The sequence below is a fragment of the Pseudophryne corroboree genome, chromosome 9 (assembly GCF_028390025.1).
Source record: "Pseudophryne corroboree isolate aPseCor3 chromosome 9, aPseCor3.hap2, whole genome shotgun sequence".
Classification (NCBI taxonomy): Eukaryota; Metazoa; Chordata; class Amphibia; order Anura; family Myobatrachidae; genus Pseudophryne; species Pseudophryne corroboree.
In genome coordinates, this window is record NC_086452.1 from 361,166,664 (window position 1) to 361,186,241 (window position 19,578).

General features: G+C 47.7%; 1 protein-coding gene across 2 annotated transcripts in view; it reads left to right on the forward strand.

Annotated features, from left to right (window-relative positions):
• GRAP2 (GRB2 related adaptor protein 2) overlaps positions 1-19,578 on the forward strand; it is a 412,159-nt gene that overhangs the window by 348,695 nt on the left and 43,886 nt on the right. The window lies entirely within an intron of this gene.

Consider the following 19,578-nt stretch of genomic DNA (forward strand, 5'->3'; position numbering starts at 1 on the left):
GTTGCCTGCCGCACTGTATAAAATGGGGACACCTGCATATGGGGTTGCCTGCTGCACTGTAAAAATGGGGACACCTGCATATGGGGTTGCCTGCCGCACTGTATAAAATGGGGACACCTGCCTATGGGGATGCCTGCCGCACTGTATAAAATGGGGACACCTGCCTATGGGGTTGCCTGCCGCACTGTATAAAATGGGGACACCTGTCTATGGGGTTGCCTGCCGCACTGTATAAAATGGGGACACCTGCCTATGGGGTTGCCTGCCGCACTGTATAAAATGGGGACACCTGCCTATGGGGTTGCCTGCCGCACTGTGTAAAATGGGGACACCTGCCTGCCGCACTGTGTAAAATGGGGACACCTGCCTGCCGGACTGTGTAAAATGGGGACACCTGCCTGCTGGACTGTGTAAAATGGGGACACCTGCCTGCCGCACTGTGTAAAATGGGGATACCTGCCTGCCGCACTGTGTAAAAGGGGGGCACCTGCCTGCGTACTGTGTAAAATGGTGATATCTGCCTGCCGCACTGTGTAAAATGGGGATACCTGCCTACCGTACTGTGTAAAATGGGGATACCTGCCTACCGTACTGTGTAAAATGGGGATACCTGCCTACCGCACTTTGTAAAATGGGGACACCTGCCTGCCGCACTGTGTAATATGGGGACACTTGCCTGCTGTAATGTGTAAAAAGGGGACTTTTTTTATTTTTATTTTTTTTTCCCTGTGGTGGGTGTGATGATATCAGACGAGGCTGCGCCCACTTTAATGAGACCACACCCGTTTTAATCAGGCCACACACCCTTGTCGGGAGCGCGCGCGCCTTCGGCGCGCGCATGCTTTTTCTTTTTACGGCTATATGGGGGGGGGGCGCATTTTGAAATCTTGCACTGGGAGCCAAATTGTCTAGAAACGGCCCTGTACTGGGGGCTGTTCATCGCAGTGCAAGGCCGCCCAGCATGCTAACCAACGCTCCCCCCCCCCTTCCCTCGATCAAGCAGAAATTGCAATCGCATCGCAATTTCCGTTTGATCAAAGACATTAGGGTTGCCTCCTGCTGGCGCCATCTTTCTGACATTATGTTATGTAGCCGCTGTGATCATGCCCACGCCACGCACCTCCATCCCCCAACGCTCCCCCTCCGCCTAGGAAATGGAATGTTGCACCCCCTCCCCGACCCGCAAACGCCCTGATTGTAAGGCAGAGGCATTCACATTTTCTGCAGACGCCCGCAGAAAATGTGGGCACATGCGCAGGATGGGCGCTGCACATGCATCCGCATCATTTTAGTAATTTTTGCGGTTGGATTCCTAAGCCTGGAGAAGTGATAAAGCAATGATAAGTGCAAGGTGATAATGCATCAGCCAATCAGCTCCAATATGTAAATTGACAGTTAGGAGCTGATTGACAATTTACATATTGGAGCGGATTGGCTGGTACATTATCACCTTCCACTTATCACTGCTTTATAATACTTCTCCAGGCTTAATACATCTGCCCCTTAGTTCAAAACAGCACATCATGGCATTACACTATGCATAGACCATATAAGGCCTACAGGGGGTTACAGTTGAATGTAAAAAGTGCCAATTTGCCTATGAATATTGGGGCCAGTTCAGCATGGAACACAGCTACAACAGCGTTTGATTGACAGGCAGTGGCGTTCGCGGGGTGGGAGGGGGCGTCGCGCTGGCATTTCATGGGCGGCGTTTGGGGGGCAGGGTCTGGACAATGCAGGTGTGGCTGGACCATTTGTGGGACGGGCCACGGAGGCTGCGTGATATCACAACCCAAAGATGGCGGGTTGCTGTCTGCCTTAGCAGCTAGGCTGCGTAGGCAGAGGGCAACCTTAAACATGCGAGAGCATCACCGTTGTGCAATGCGCTCACATGTTTGCAGGGGGCAGGACCCGGCATGCGGGGCGGACTTGCCCTGTGCCGGCTCTCCCCGCATGTCAGTGTAATGGGTTGTAGGTGTGTGATTATTCGCACATCTATGACCCATGCTGAATTAGGCCCTTTGACGTTTCCACGTTTCTATTGTGAGTTACGTGCTTGGAAAGATATGTGCTACCTTAAATCTAGATGCTAGATACATCTGCAGAAAATGTTGCAATGAGTATTATTAACTCTACATAAAATATACAGATAATGAGCAACAGAAATGCAAGTAAAAAAGCATCTGAAAGAAGAGTGCATAACTTGTGTCTGCATACCTCCAACATGACCCATTCCAGGAGGGATAAAATGCTCTTTTCCTGTACTTCCCTCTTAATTTAGGATTGCCATCACTTGTTTTAAACAGGTAAATTGCTAAAGGGGGGTACTCACGGAGAGATCCATGCTTAAAATCTAAGCAATCTGACTAGAATGCTTAGATTTTAAGCACAGATCACTCGTGTGTACCCCCTCAGCGATAGCGATGCGCGGCCCCGCACATCGCTATCGCCGGTGCTAGACTGGCCTGCATGAAGGCCAGTCTAGTACGCGCCCCCCCCCCCCCCCCCCCCCCGCATCGCTCAGCACACATCTCTCCCGTCTATATGGGCCTCAAGAAAGGTGTTTCAACAGAGGTAATGGCAATCATACATTAATAGTATGAATCCAGTGTCATACTGCACTCCCTCCCTGCCTCACTCCTGCAGTCTCCCTTCCTAGCCAAGGCCCCAGCACCATCATTACACCCTCTTTATCCCTTTCTTCCAAATTAATCTTACCTCAATGCTTCAGCAATCCTGATAATCTCATTCACGTCTTTCCCACAAACTCCTACCCCCTATCCTCTGCGCTCTGGAATGCCAGATCTGTTTGCAACAAACTGTCCCCCACTCATGACCTTTTCATTTCCAACTCCCTGCACCTCCTGGCCATTACAGAAACCCGGATTACTCCCTATGACACCACTTCTCCTGCTGCTCTCTCTGCTGGGACATCACATTCTCACACACACCTCGACCCGGCGGTCGCCATAGGGGTGGTGTTGGGATCCTTTTACCCTCAAGCTACACATACCAACTTATACCTTCAGAACCATCCCTTACATTCTCTACATTTGAGGTCCATGCAATACGCTTCTACCACCCTACTAATCTTCGAGTTGCTGTCATTTACCCTTTACCGTCCACCTGGCATTTCCTCCAAATTCCTCGACAACTTTGCTTCCTGGCTTCCTCACTTCCTCTCTTCTGAAATTCCCTCCATTATTCTAGGTGATTTCAACATCCCTATCGATAACCCCACAAAATCACCTGCCTCTAAACTCCTTAACCTCACCTCTTCACTTGGTCTCTCCCAGTGGACCACCTCACCCTCCCATGTGAACGGGAGCTCACTGGATCTGGTTTTCACTCACCGCTGTGATATTTCTGATTTCTCCAGTGGCGTAAGTTCATCCCAGTTGCCCGGAGGCAAGATAAATATTGGTGCCCCCCCCTATTTCCTATATTAAAATGTATATACTGTATTTATACTTTGGTCTTTTATTTTAAATCACACAATTCTTAGCAGTCATACCCAGGATTAGAACCCATGACCTGTTACACTGACAGAAGACACTTTACTGATGGAGCTATTTGCTCCTGTATAGGAAGCATGAGAATTCTAACTATATAAAGTTACGTGTAATTGTCAGAGAAGTATCTTAATATAGTTAAAATTCTCATATTTCCTGTACAGGAGCAAACAGCTTCATCAGTAAGGTGTCTGCTTCCAGTGTAATAGGTTGTGGTTTCTAATCCTGGGTGTGACCCTTGTAAAATGTGTATATTCAGTATAATAAAAAGGGTGTGATATGTAAGGTGCAGGGACCAGTGAGGATGTCGGCCATTGAAAAGACAGCGACAGATATCAATTAACTTAATTCAATGGTGTCACAGAATGGGAGGAGAGGTGCCCCCCTTCAGAGCAGGAGCCCGGCGGCAGATGACTCCGTTGCCTCCCAGAGTTCTGCCTCTGGATTTCTCCAATTACCCTTTTCTCTGACGTCCTAAGTGGATGCTGGGACTCCGTAAGGACCATGGGGAATAGCGGCTCCGCAGGAGACTGGGCACAACTAAAAGAAAGCTTTTGGTCTAACTGGTGTGCACCTCCCTCTATGACCCTCCTCCAGTTAGAATCTTGTGCCCGGCTGAGCTGGATGCACACTAGGGGCTCTCCTGAGCTCCTAGAAAAGAAAGTATATTTTAGGTTTTTTATTTTCAGTGAGATCTGCTGGCAACAGACTCACTGCTACGAGGGACTAAGGGGAGAAGAAGCGAACCTATCTGCTTGCAGCTAGTTTGGGCTTCTTAGGCTACTGGACACCATTAGCTCCAGAGGGATCGAACACAGGACCCGACCTCGATCGTCCGGTCCCGGATCAGCGCCGCCGTCCCCCTTACAGAGCCAGAAGCATGAAGATGGTCCTGAAAATCGGCGGCAGAAGACTTCGGTCTTCAACAAGGTGGCGCACAGCACTGCAGCTGTGCGCCATTGCTCCTCATGCACACCTCACACTCCGCTCACTGATGGGTGCAGGGCGCTGGGGGGGGGGGCGCCCTGAGCAGCAATATTAATACCTTGGCTGGCAAATAATCACAATATATAGTCCCAGAGGCTATATATGTGAAAAATACCCCTGCCAGAATCCATAAAAAAGCGGGAGAAAGTCAGCCGAAAAAGGGGCGGGGCTATATCCCTCAGCACACTGGCGCCATTTTTCCCTCACAGCTCCGCTGGAAGGATCGCTCCCAGGCTCTCCCCTGCAGTTTCAAGCTACAAAGGGTAAAAAAGAGAGGGGGGGCACTAAATTTAGGCGCAGCAATATATATTTAAGCAGCTATAAGGGAAAATCACTCAGTTATAGTGTGTATCCCTGTTTTATATAGCGCTCTGGTGTGTGCTAGCATACTCTCTCTCTCTGTCTCCCCAAAGGGCTTTGTGGGGTTCTGTCCTCTGTCAGAGCATTCCCTGTGTGTGTGCGGTGTGTCGGTACGGCTGTGTCGACATGTTTGATGAGGAGGTTTATGTGGAGGCGGAGCAGATGCCGATAAATGTGATGTCACCCCCTGCGGGGCCGACACCTGAGTGGATGGTTATATGGAAGGAATTACGGGACAGTGTCGACTCCTTACATAAAAGGTTTGACGACATACCAAATATGGGACAGCCGGCTTCTCAGCCTGTGCCTGCCCAGGCGTCTCAAAAGCCATCAGGGGCTCTAAAACGCCCGCTACCTCAGATGGCAGACACAGATGTCGACACGGATACTGACTCCAGTGTCGACGACGATGAGACAAATGTAACTTCCAATAGGGTCACACGTTACATGATTGAGGCTATGAAAAATGTGTTGCACATTTCTGATGTTACCCCAGGTACCACAAAAAAGGGTATTATGTTTGGAGAGAAAAAACTACCAGTAGTTTTTCCTCCATCTGAGGAATTAAATGAAGTGTGTGAAGAAGCGTGGGCTTCCCCCGATAAGAAACTGGTAATTTCTAAAAGGTTACTAATGACGTACCCTTTCCCGCCAGAGGATAGGTCACGTTGGGAAACATCCCCTAGGGTGGATAAAGCGCTCACACGCTTGTCAAAGAAGGTGGCACTACCGTCTCCGGATACGGCTGCCCTAAAGGAGCCTGCTGATAGAAAGCAGGAGGCTATCCTGAAGTCTGTATATACACACACAGGTATTATACTGAGACCAGCTATTGCTTCAGCATGGATGTGCAGTGCTGCAGCTGCGTGGTCAGATTCCCTGTCGGAAAATATTGATACCCTAGACAGGGACACTATATTGCTAACCGTAGAGCATATTAAAGACGCAGTCTTATACATGAGAGATGCACAGAGGGATATTTGCCGGCTGGCATCTAAAATAAGTGCAATGTCCATTTCTGCCAGGAGAGGGTTATGGACTCGGCAGTGGACAGGTGATGCAGATTCTAAAAGCCACATGGAAGTTTTGCCTTATAAGGGTGAGGAGTTGTTCGGGGATGGTCTCTCGGACCTCGTTTCCACAGCAACAGCTGGGAAGTCAGCATTTTTACCCCATGTTCCCTCACAGCCAAAGAAAGCACCGTATTATCAGGTACAGTCCTTTCGGCTCCATAAGGGCAAGCGGGTTAAAGGCGCGTCCTTTCTGCCCAGAGGCAGAGGTAGAGGGAAAAAGCTGCAGCATACAGCCAGTTCCCAGGAGCAAAAGTCCTCCCCCGCTTCCTCCAAGTCCACCGCATGACGCTGGGGCTCCACAGGCGGAGCCGGGTATGGTGGGGGCCCGTCTCAAAAACTTCAGCAATCAGTGGGCTCGCTCACGGGTGGATCCCTGGATCCTTCAAGTAGTATCTCAGGGGTACAAGCTGGAATTCGAGACGTCTCCCCCCCGCCGTTTCCTCAAATCTGCCTTGCCAACAACTCCCTCAGGCAGGGAGGCAGTGCTAGAGGCAATTCACAAGCTGTATTCCCAGCAGGTGATAGTCAAGGTGCCCCTACTTCAACAAGGACGGGGTTACTATTCCAAAATGTTTGTGGTACCGAAACCGGACGGTTCGGTGAGACCCATTTTAAATTTGAAATCCTTGAACACATATATAAAAAAATTCAAGTTCAAGATGGAATCGCTCAGGGCGGTTATTGCAAGCCTGGACGAGGGGGATTACATGGTATCACTGGACATCAAGGATGCTTACCTGCATGTCCCCATTTACCATCCTCACCAGGAGTACCTCAGATTAGTGGTACAGGATTGTCATTACCAATTCCAGACGTTGCCGTTTGGTCTATCCACGGCTCCGAGGGTATTTACCAAGGTAATGGCCGAAATGATGATACTCCTTCGAAAGAAGGGAGTTTTAATTATCCCGTACTTGGACGATCTCCTGATAAAGGCGAGGTCCAGGGAGCAGTTGTTGGTCGGGGTAGCACTATCTCGGGAGGTGCTACAACAGCACGGCTGGATTCTAAATATTCCAAAGTCACAGCTGGTCCCTACGACACGTCTACTGTTCCTGGGGATGGTTCTGGACACAGAACAGAAAAAAGTGTTTCTCCCGGAGGAGAAGGCCAAGGAGCTGTCATCTCTAGTCAGAGGCCTCCTAAAACCAAAACAGGTGTTGGTGCATCACTGCACGCGAATCCTGGGAAAAATGGTAGCTTCCTACGAAGCAATTCCATTCGGCAGGTTCCATGCAAGAACCTTTCAGTGGGACCTGTTGGACAAGTGGTCCGGATCGCATCTTCAGATGCATCGGCTGATAACCCTGTCTCCAAGGACCAGGGTGTCTCTGCTGTGGTGGCTGCAAAGTGCTCATCTTCAAGAGGGCCGCAGATTCGGCATACAGGACTGAGTCCTGGTGACCACGGATGCCAGCCTTCGAGGCTGGGGGGCAGTCACACAGGGAAGGAACTTCCAAGGACTATGGTCAAGTCAGGAGACTTCCCTACACATAAATATTCTGGAACTGAGGGCCATTTTCAATGCCCTAAGTCAGGCAAAACCCCTGCTTCAAAACCAGCCGGTACTGATCCAGTCAGACAACATCACGGCAGTCGCCCATGTAAACCGACAGGGCGGCACAAGAAGCAGGACGGCAATGGCTGAAGCCACAAAGATTCTCCGATCGGCGGAAAATCACGTGTTAGCACTGTCAGCAGTGTTCATTCCGGGAGTGGACAACTGGGAAGCAGACTTCCTCAGCAGGCACGACCTCCACCCGGGAGAGTGGGGACTTCATCCAGAAGTCTTCCAACTGATTGTAAATCGTTGTGAACGGCCACAGGTGGACATGATGGCGTCCCGCCTAAACAAAAAGCTAGAAAGATATTGCGCCAGGTCAAGAGACCCTCAGGCGATAGCTGTGGATGCTCTAGTGACACCGTGGGTGTACCGGTCGGTTTATGTGTTCCCTCCTCTTCCTCTCATACCAAAGGTACTGAGGATAATAAGGAGAAGAGGAGTAAGAACTATACTCATTGTTCCGGATTGGCCAAGAAGAGCTTGGTATCCGGAACTTCAAGAAATAATCTCAGAGGACCCATGGCCTCTGCCGCTCAGACAGGACCTGCTGCAGCAGGGGCCCTGTCTGTTCCAAGACTTACTGCGGCTGCGTTTGACGGCATGGCGGTTGAACACCGGATCCTGAAGGAAAAGGGCATTCCGGAGGAAGTCATTCCTACGCTGATTAAAGCTAGGAAAGAAGTGACCGCAAACCATTATCACCGCATTTGGCGAAAATATGTTGCGTGGTGTGAGGCCAGGAAGGCCCCAACGGAGGAATTTCAGCTGGGCCGTTTTCTGCACTTCCTACAGTCAGGGGTGACTATGGGCCTAAAATTGGGTTCCATTAAGGTCCAGATTTCGGCTCTATCGATTTTCTTCCAGAGAGAACTGGCTTCACTACCTGAAGTTCAGACTTTTGTTAAGGGAGTGCTGCATATTCAGCCCCCTTTTGTGCCTCCAGTGGCACCTTGGGATCTCAACTTGGTGTTGGATTTCCTAAAGTCACATTGGTTTGAGCCACTTAAAACCGTGGAATTGAAACATCTCACTTGGAAAGTGGTCATGTTGTTGGCCTTGGCTTCGGCCAGGCGTGTATCAGAATTGGCGGCTTTGTCATGTAAAAGCCCTTATCTGATTTTCCATATGGATACGGCAGAATTGAGGACTCGTCCTCAGTTTCTCCCTAAGGTGGTATCAGCTTTTCATCTGAACCAACCTATCGTGGTGCCTGCGGCTACTAAAGACTTGGAGGCTTCCAAGTTGTTGGACGTAGTCAGGGCCCTGAAAATTTATGTTTCCAGGACAGCTGGAGTCAGAAAGACTGACTCGCTATTTATCCTGCATGCGCCCAACAAGTTGGGTGCACCTGCTTCAAAGCAGACTATTGCTCGCTGGATCTGTAGTACGATTCAGCTTGCACATTCTGCGGCTGGACTGCCGCATCCTAAATCAGTGAAAGCCCATTCCACGAGGAAGGTGGGCTCTTCTTGGGCGGCTGCCCGAGGAGTCTCGGCTCTACAACTTTGCCGAGCAGCTACTTGGTCGGGGTCGAACACATTTGCTAAATTCTACAAGTTTGACACCCTGGCTGAGGAGGACCTAGAGTTTGCCCATTCGGTGCTGCAGAGTCATCCGCACTCTCCCGCCCGTTTGGGAGCTTGGTATAATCCCCATGGTCCTTACGGAGTCCCAGGTATCCACTTAGGACGTCAGAGAAAATAAGATTTTACTCACCGGTAAATCTATTTCTCGTAGTCCGTAGTGGATGCTGGGCGCCCATCCCAAGTGCGGATTGTCTGCAATACTTGTATATAGTTATTGTTTAACTAAAGGGTTATTGTTGAGCCATCTGTTGAGAGGCTCAGTTTTTGTCATACTGTTAACTGGGTATTGTATCACGAGTTATACGGTGTGATTGGTGTGGCTGGTATGAGTCTTACCCGGGATTCAAAATCCTTCCTTATTGTATCAGCTCTTCCGGGCACAGTATCCTAACTGAAGTCTGGAGGAGGGTCATAGAGGGAGGAGCCAGTGCACACCAGTTAGACCAAAAGCTTTCTTTTAGTTGTGCCCAGTCTCCTGCGGAGCCGCTATTCCCCATGGTCCTTACGGAGTCCCAGCATCCACTACGGACTACGAGAAATAGATTTACCGGTGAGTAAAATCTTATTTTGCCCTCTCTGACCACCACCTGCTCTCTTTCAACTTATCTATCTCTGCTTCCCCATCTCTCCCTCCTAAGGCTACCATCACTAAGTGTAACATTGAGGCTATTGACACCTCATCCCTTTCCTCCCTCTTTGACTCACTTCTCTCTCCTCTTATCTCTCTCACATGCCCTGAACAAGCCACATCCCTATACAATACATCTCTTACTTCTGCCCTTGACTCTGTTGCTCCGCCAACCATTATTCACCCTCACAGATCAACATCTCAACCCTGGCACACCAAATGCACCAGATATCTTCAAAAATACTCATGTACTGGCGAGCGACAGTGGAGGTAATCACGCTCTAAAGCAGACTTCCTCCATTTCAAATTTATGCTCTCATCCTTCAGTACTGCCCTTTCCCTCGCTAAACAATCATACTTAAAAATCCTCAACTCTACCCAGTCTTCCAACCCCCAGCGCCTCTTTGCCACTGTTAACTCCCTCCTCTACCCACCACCACCTCCTCTCCCTTCCTCATTGTCTGCTCTTGACTTTGCCACTTATTTCTCATCCAAGATTGACTCCATACGTCAGGACATCACATCCCACCAGACCAGCAACCACCCATCCCTTGCCACCCCTCCCCTTCCCTCTTACCAACTCTGACATCTTTCTCCCATGTATCTGGCGAGGAAATCATGGCCCTCATCCGTTCCCCCCCCCCCCCCCACAATCTCCCCACTTGACCCTATTCCCTCCCGCCTTCTCCGCTACCTCTCTCCTTCTGCCTGTTCCCATCTTGCCCACCTTCTCAATCTCTCCCTCTCATCAGGCACTGTCCCCTCTACCTTCAAGCATGCTCTTGTCTCCCCTATTCTTAAAAAACCTACCCTTGATCCAAACACGTTCTCCAACTATCGACCCATCTTTCTCCTCCTTTTTGCTTCCAAACTTCTTGAGCGTATTGTCTATAATCGCCTCACTGCCTTTCTTTCCTCTCACTCACTGCTTGACCCATTCCAGTCTTGTTTCCGTTCTCTCCACTCCACTGAAACTGTCCTCGCAAAAGTCTGCAATGACCTCCATGCAGCCAAATCTAAGGGCCACTACTCTCTGCTTATTCTTCTTGACCTCTCTGCTGCTTTTGACACTGTGGACCACCCTCTCCTTCTGCAAATCCTTCACTCTCTTGGTCTGCGTGATACTGCCCTCTCCTGGCTGTCCTCCTAGCTCTCTGATCGTTCCTTCTCTGTCTCCTCTCATGATGCTACCTCTCCCCCACTTCCACTAACTGTTGGTGTCCCCCAAGGCTCTGTTCTTGGTCCTCTCCTTTTCTCTCTCTATATATCCTCTTTAGGTGAACTCAGTTCTTTTAACTTCCAATACCACCTCTATGCTGATGACACTCAAATCTACCTCTCCTCCCCTGATCTCTCCACGGCTCTCCTCACTCGTACCTCAAACTGTCTTTCTGCTATCTCTTCCTGGATGTCCCAGCGCTTTCTTAAACTCAACATGTCTAAGACTGAGCTGATCATCTTCCCACCCTCCCGCACAACCTCACCTCCCACAATCTCATTATCCATTGATGGCATAACTATCTCCTCTATCCCCCAAGTACGCTGTCTTGGCGTAATCCTTGACTCCTCCCTCTCCTTCAAACCACACATTCAGCACCTCTCACAAACCTGTCATTTTCATCTCAAAAACATTTCCAGGATCAGACCTTTTCTCACCCAGGATGCCACTAAGATCATTATTCACTCACTGATTATTTCCAGACTGGACTACTGTAATCTCCTCCTAACTGTCCTCCCTGACAATTACCTCTATCCACTCCAATCTATCCTCAATGCTGCTGCCCGGCTCATCTTCCTCACCAAACACACTACATCCACCTCCCCTCTCCTACAAGCCCTTCACTGGCTTCCCTTTCCTTTCAGAATCCAATTCAAACTTCTCACACTCACTTACAAAGTACTCACCCACTCCTCTCCCATTTACATCTCTGACCTTATCTCCCTTTACTCTCCCACCCGTCCTCTTCGCTCTGCTAATGCACGCCGACTATCCTGTCTTCTGATTACTTCCTCCCACTCCTATCTCCAAGATTTTTCACGTGCTGCTCCCTTTCTCTGGAATTCTTTACCTCTCCCCCTCAGACTCTCCACCTCTCTACAAAACTTCAAACAGGCTCTTAAGACCCACTTCTTTACCAAACCCAGCCAAATCTCATCCTAACCCTCTGTTCCATGCCGTCTATGTACCCCATCTGTGTCACCCCTGTCGGTCTACCCCTCCCCTTAGAATGTAAGCTCTCACGAGTAGGGCCTTCTTCCCTCATGTGCTTATCCTTTTCTTACTTTAATAATCTTTAACTGCCCAACTTATCTCTATGTCGTTTACTGGTGTAGTTATGCTTAGTTACCCTGCACTTGTCCTATATTGTCTTCAACTGTAAGTCACTGTTTTCCTGTTTTGATTATGTGCATATGTACTCTGTAATTGGGAGCTGCGGAACCCTTGTGGCGCCATATAAATAAAGGATAATAATAATAATAATAGGGAATTCCAGGAACAGAGCATTTTGTCCCTCCTGGAAAGGGTCATGTGCAGAGAGAGTTAGATTTAGGTGGATTATTTTGTTTCTGTGCAGGGTAAATACTGGCTGCTTTATTTTTACACTGCAATTTAGATTTCAGTTTGAACACGCCACACCCAAATCTAACTAACTATCTCTGCACATGTTATATCTGCCCCCCCTCCTGCAGTGCACATGGGGGGTAATTCCAAGTTGATCGCAGCAGGAAATTTTTTAGCAGTTGGGCAAAATCATGTGCACTGCAGGTGAGGCAGATATAACATTTGCAGAGAGAGTAAGATTTGGGTAGGTTATTTTGTTTCTGTGCAGGGTAAATACTAGCTGCTTTATTTTTACACTGCAATTTAGATTGCAGATTGAACTCACCACACCCAAATCTATCTCTCTCTGCACATGTTATATCTGCCTCCCCTGCAGTGCACATGGCTTTGCCCATTTACCCATTAGCTAACAAATTCACTGCTACGATCAGATCTGAATTAGGCCCTATGGCCCTCATTCCGAGTTGTTCGCTCGCTAGCTACTTTTAGCAGAAATGCAAACGCAAAGCCGCCGCCCTCTGGGAGTGTATCTTAGCATAGCAGAATTGCTAACGAAAGATTAGCAATTCTGCTATTTAGTATTTCCTTGCAGTTTCTGAGTAGCTCCAGACCTACTCCTAGATTGCGATCACCTCAGTCCGTTTAGTTCCTGGTTTGACGTCACAAACACGCCCAGCGTCCGGCCAGCCACTCCTCCGTTTCTCCAGCCACTCCTGCGTTTTTACCTGGCACGCCTGCGTTTTTTAGCACACTCCCTGAAAACGGCCAGTTTCCGCCCAGAAACACCCACTTCCTGTCAATCACACTACTATCAGCAGAGCGATTGAAAAGCTTTGTTCGCCCGTGAGTAAAATAGCATAGTTTTGTGTAAAAATACTTAGCGTGTGCGCCCTGCTGTGCATACGCATAACTGCCGGATTTTAGCCTATTAGCAATTCTGGTAAAAATAGCAGCGAGCGAACACCTCGGAATGAGGGCCAATGTTGGGAGGTATGCGTCTGTATGCCCTTTCTGTACTGCAATCATGGACAACCCTAATCCACAGCAGACATCGGAAAGAGCCACGAGGTGCTCAAAATCCTGGTGCAAGCTGTGTGCGTGAGCAGTGTGATACATTTTACGTAACGGATAAAATTATGCCAAAAAGATGCATCCAACTCTATAACACGTCTTATATATGTGAGACAGTTCTGTTTGATTTCACCAGAAATATTTAGATCTGCTTTGCTACTGCAGTATTGACTGCTCTGGCAGATGTTTACGTCTGCTGTAGTTTTCTCTGTATAGTGTGCAAGCAAAGCAATAGAGCGTTTCTTATTTATTGAAATAAATTCACACACAATTCTTTTAACTGTAAGAGACTATACAATACCTGAAATGCCACATATTGCTATTGTATGTATAGCAATAATAGTTTCCACAATAGTACTTTTTTTCTTCCTTTTTTTATCCAGAGGAGTAACAAAAAATATTGGGTCTGTGTCAGACCTGATCCGTGAATGCAGTACAGAAAGGGCATACAGACGCATACCTCCCAACATAGGGGGTCATTCCGAGTTGTTCGCTCGTTGCAGATTTTCGCTATACTGCGATTAGTCGGTAACTGCGCATGCGCATGGTACGCAGAGCGCATGCGCTTAGTTATTTTACACAAAACATAGCTGTTTTGCTGTAGCGTTTGCGGCGCTTTTCAGTCGCACTGGTGTTCGGTAAATGATTGACAGGAAAGGGGCGTTTCTGGGCGGCAACTCAGTGTTTTCCCGGCGTTTGCTAAAAAACGCAGGCGTGTCAGGTAAAAACGCGGGAGTGTCTGGAGAAACGGGGGAGTGGCTGGCCGAACGCAAGGCGTGTTTGTGACGTCAAACCAGGAACGAAACGGGCTGAGCTGATCGCAGTGTAGGAGTAAGTCTCGAGCTACTCAGAAACTGCTAAGAATTATTTATTCGCAATTCTGCTAATCTTTCGTTCGCAATTCTGCTAAGCTAAGATACACTCCCAGAGGGCGGCGGCCTAGCGTGTGCAATGCTGCTGAAAGCAGCTAGCGAGCAAACAACTCGGAATGAGGGCCATAGGGCCTAATTCAGATCTGATCGCAGCAGTGAATTTGTTAGCTAATGGGCAAAGCCATGTGCACTGCAGGGGGGGGCAGATATAACATGTGCAGAGAGAGTTAGATTTGGGTGGGCTGCGTTCAAACTGAAATCTAAAATTGCAGTGTAAAAATAAAGCAGCCAGCATTTACCCTGCACAGAAACAATATAACCCACCCAAATCTAACTCTCTCTGCACGTGTTATATCTGCCCCCCCTTGCAGTGCACATGGTTTTGCCCATTAGAGAACAAATTTGCTGCTGCGATCAGGTCTGAATTAGGCCCTTTGTGCTTCGGTCAAGGAGCACCACCAATCTACTAAATGCACCCTATCTGTCATGCAAAAGAGCCAGGGTTAGGTTTGGGGTATTTGCATAATCTTTTGTTATGTCCCAGAGGCAGGCTGATTTGCAGGAAATACTATCACGAAACTGGAAGTACTTTATGCAAATATGGGATAGTAATAGCATAGGTTGTCATTTATTTTAATACAGAAATAAATGTAGACTATTTTGGAGAACAAATCTGCTGCTTCTGAGGTCTACTCCAGATCACAGAGCAGGTACAAATCAGACATCATTATAGTGTTGAAGTTCGCAACTACAGCATGGATATTCCCAATAGACATCCTTGTCCTACATGTGCAGTTTTATTTTCTAATATGTTTGTAATACAGGTGGTATTCATGTGACCGGCCCACTCACTATCCCGACGGTCAGCATGACGACAAACAGGGACTATTTCTACCCGTGGCGACCGCAGCGAGCCCGCAAAGGTCTTGCTGCACTCGCCCCTCCCCGCCGGGATCCCGGCGTCTGTATGCTGCCAGGATCCCGGCGTCGGTATGTTGAACGGCGGTCAGGAGACCATCGGTCAGCCATACTACACCCTTGTAATACAATCGAATCTGAATTTTACCAATGGTTTCATCTAATCTAAACTTCCCATTATAGTATTGCATGTGCACTGGAGGTCACATTATAGTGGCTCAACTGCAATACTTTGTAGGATATATGTTCAAGATACTGGCTTCCGGGATCCGGGCAGTCGGAATGCCGACGCCGGAATCCCGACAGCTTTCAGAACAACAACACCGGAATCCTGACCAGATCATCCAGGGTAGTAGGAAGCCTGGCTGGGCCCAGGTACTTTTTAGGGGTGTAGCATAATCACAGGACATGGGCCATGCACAGTCAGAAAAAATTATATTTTAAGCACCTCCCTGGCCACACTGCAGCCCAGCAGCACACCGTCCGCAACGTGTGCTGGGCTGAAGTGAAGAGCTGCAACTGCTGCTGACAGGTAAGGAGGGGGAGGGACCTGGCCCCCACTGGGTCCCTCCTTCAGACCTGGGCCTGGGTTATTTGTACTGCCCTCCCTCTCCGCGCCACTAAGCTCAACATCCCAATGCTGGGATCCCAACAGCCGAAATCCCGAATGTAAATATACCCAAGAGGGTATGCCTGCGGGGGGAGGGGTTAGGCTTAGGCACCACCTGGGGGGAGGGGGGGTTCGGGTTAGGATGCGGTGGGGATGCTTTGGATGGGACGGTAGGGTTAGGCTGCAGGGAGAGGAGGTTAGGGTTAGGCACCACTGGGGGTGGGGGTTAGGTTTAGGCACTAAGTGGGGATGGTTAGGGTTAGGCTGTGGTAAGGGAGGGTTAGGGGAGTAGGGATGGGGTTAGAATACTTACATCGGCCCCTGTCGTAATCCTGAGCATTGTAATGCTGGCGTCTGTATTGTGCCTGCCTTCATCCTGTCCACCATTCACGCATACCAATCACCTTTGTAGACCTCTTTGTAATGACCAGTGCACAAAGCTGGTTCTAGATGTTATTTTGAAAGGTTGGGCCTATTTGATGTAAAAGTCAAAGCCAATTGAGATGGTTAGTGTGCAAGGCATAAAATACAGCCCAGGTGAGTAGCTAGTGCGCAGAGGCAGCAGAACATATGGGTAGATTTATCAGATTTGGAAAAGTCTTTTTTCTTGCATTAATGCAATAGTTACTAAGAAGCTTAACGTGGAGAAATCTCAGAGTTTGCACCTAATGTTTCATATGCAAATTGTTAATGTGTGTACATTTGATAAATAGACACCAGCAGAATTGTTTGAGGCACATCAGGTGCTGAGCTTGGGTTTATTGCAATATACAGATTGTACAACCAATCTAACAGTAACACCAGTAGGCAGCAGAGATGGGGCGGAGCATACAGTGGACCAGCAGGTCTTGTATGGATAGCGTCAATATGCAATATATTGTAGGCTCACCCCTGAGCTGTGTACTGTATGTCTGGGCAGTATTGTGGCGCTCACAGTGACAATATGGTGCTGCTCATGCGTAAAAGAAGACCTAAGAGCAGCCATCTTGGGAAAGGACAGATGCTTCAGTAAAGGCACATCATGGAGATAGCACAGTAGTGTACTCCATATACACAGATGGGTCACAGTATTATGACCACCAGCTAATAGCCAGAGCAACTGCCGTGTGCACCACGGACAGAAGCTAGACGGGTTGAACTGTCATTTTAGACACACGCTTGGTAGTCCCCAGGTTCATTTTGATGGTGAGCTGCTCAACTGTAGTGTCGGTCATCGCTCACACACTTCTGTAGCCAATGTTCACCTCTCACATCAATGGCACCTGGAGTTCTGCAGTTTCCACATCGGTTATTCGCAATAGTGCGATTTGTCCAGTCACACTACACCTTAACCACAGCAGCCCATGAACAGTTCACAAACTGCGCTGTTTCAGAAATACTGCCACCCTTGGCCCAAAAGCCAATAATCATCCCTTTTTGCAACTCGGATAAACTGGCCCTTTTACCTATGTCAGTAATGAGTGATATGTGTGCAGACGACCTATCACACACCTTATATACCCACCAAGCCAGAGCACAACATATGACATACTTCATGGGCTATGCTCTGCTGATGTCAAATGTAGGAGGTGGTCATAATAATGTAACTCGACCATGTACCAACACAAATAGGCCATTATGTAGGTGAAGTGCAACTGGCAATGAAAATAAAAGAGAATCATAATGCCATCTCTGACTGGCATAATAACACTTTTCCCTGCTGCCTAGAACTAAGAATCAGCCAATATTTCCCTATTATTGTTATTAAATATGTAAATAAATGTTTCTCCAAAAATTGGTACTTTGTAGTAATTATACCTAATGGTTACTCCACTCAGTACAGTGGCTTTTGCACAATAAATAGCCGAATCTTGGGGTTTGTATACAATATTTATATTTTCATAACCAGTTTAGATAGTAGAGACCAGTCTGTGGGCTACAGTATAATGCAGAATACAGTTTCTAGGGGGTCATTCCGAGTTGATCGCTTGCTAGCAGTTTTTAGCAGTCGTGCAAACGCTAAGCCAGTTCCGGATTTGACGTCACAAACACGCCCTGCGTTCACCCAGCCACGCCTGCGTTTTTCCTGGCACACCTGCGTTTTTTCGAACACTCCCTGAAAACGGTCAGTTGACACCCAGAAACGCACCCTTCACGTCAATCACTCTGCGGCCAACAGTGCGACTGAAAAGCTTTGCTAGACTTTGTGTAAAACTACATCATCATCGCTGCGCAGCAAACATTTTCAGCTAGCGATCAACTCGGAATAACCCCCATAGTGCCCAAAACTGTGTTGCGTGTGTAAAAAAAAATGACAATTTTTTCACGATTATTTTAAAACGCAGAACCCAATGTGGTCCTTAGCAGAGAAAGCAAAACACAGCCTTATCCCTAGCACAGAACGCAAAACACAGCCTTATCCCTAGCACAGAACGCAAAACACAGCCTTATCGCTAGCACAGAAAGCAGAGACCAAACATGCGTCTAGGGTGGAAACCATGAGACCGGTCTGGCGTTTAGTGCACAAATCTAGAACTGAATATGTTACATCTAAATTGGAACAGATGAGAGGAATGTTATATGCTGTTTTCTTGCATATTTCATAGTTATCACCATAAACTTGTTATTGAACTGCCACCACCAGAACATGCCTTGCAATGGCATATAGCCTTTGCCTGTTATCCACTTAATGGTTTTATTGACATGTAGTTAATGGTTAAATGCTGCAAGTTGTCTTTTAACTGAGAGTTATTGTGCATGACTCATCAGCCACAATAAAATCATGTCTGTGTTATTGTTCATGACTCATCAGCTGCAATAACATCACATGTGTAATTTGCTAGAATTAAAGGTCAAGCTGGTGAATGTTGTTTACTTTGCTCTATAAAAGGGTCTTCACATGTCTAAGACTGTCAGTGTGTTATTGGAGCTACACAGTGCTGTACTGTTGTACAGTACTTAGCCCAGGAGAGATTGATACCTTATCATATTCACTGTTGTTTATCTTCTATCATCTGTATCCTTTTATCTTCAATAAAACCTACTCTGATGTAGAGTCAACATCTGTACTAACCTCCTTGCTCTCATCCTCTATATATACCAATGTGTAGGCATCTGCCAATAGGTTTAACCACTGATGGTATGCTAGTGCTCATGTGCAGTAGACAGATGAAGTTTTGCATGTGCTATGGACAGAGTTTCTCCTTCCTGGTGTATGCAGCAGGAGGGACCTCAGCAGCCTTTGGTAAAGAAGTATGCTATGTTGGCAACCACTGCAATCCCAGTATAGAATAGAAAAAGCATCTCCATCAGATAGGAAGCATCGATGGTAGCCAACCACCTGAATCGCCCTAAAATTAACTTTTAGAATACATGAACACTTTGTTCTGTGCATCCTGTCAGCTGGCGATGTTTAAAAGAGCAAAGTAGTGTTCATGTGTTAGCACTTATGCTGTAGGGTATGTGCATGAAAACATGGAGAAAAAGTGCAGGGTTCACTAGGTTTATACACATGGGAGTGTAGTACTCCCATATGCTGTTATCCTTAAGTGCCTTAATATCACCCAGCTCCATATATCTCTGAGCCCCATAGCAACGTACCTGGGCTGCTATGGCTATTATTACACCCTAAAGCACATCTGTAGATCCTTTTGTACTTTTCATGGCTCAGAGGATTCAGTCATTTAAAGAAAAGCAGTGGTAAGTGAATAAGAATGACTATACAATTATTTAAAATCATCATATTGGCAATGTCCTGTAGGAGTTAATGAACACTCTTCTACTTCCTAAGCTAGTGACCTTGCCAGATCAATCTCCGATTCTGGTTCATAGAAGGAGACAGGGTCATGATGCATC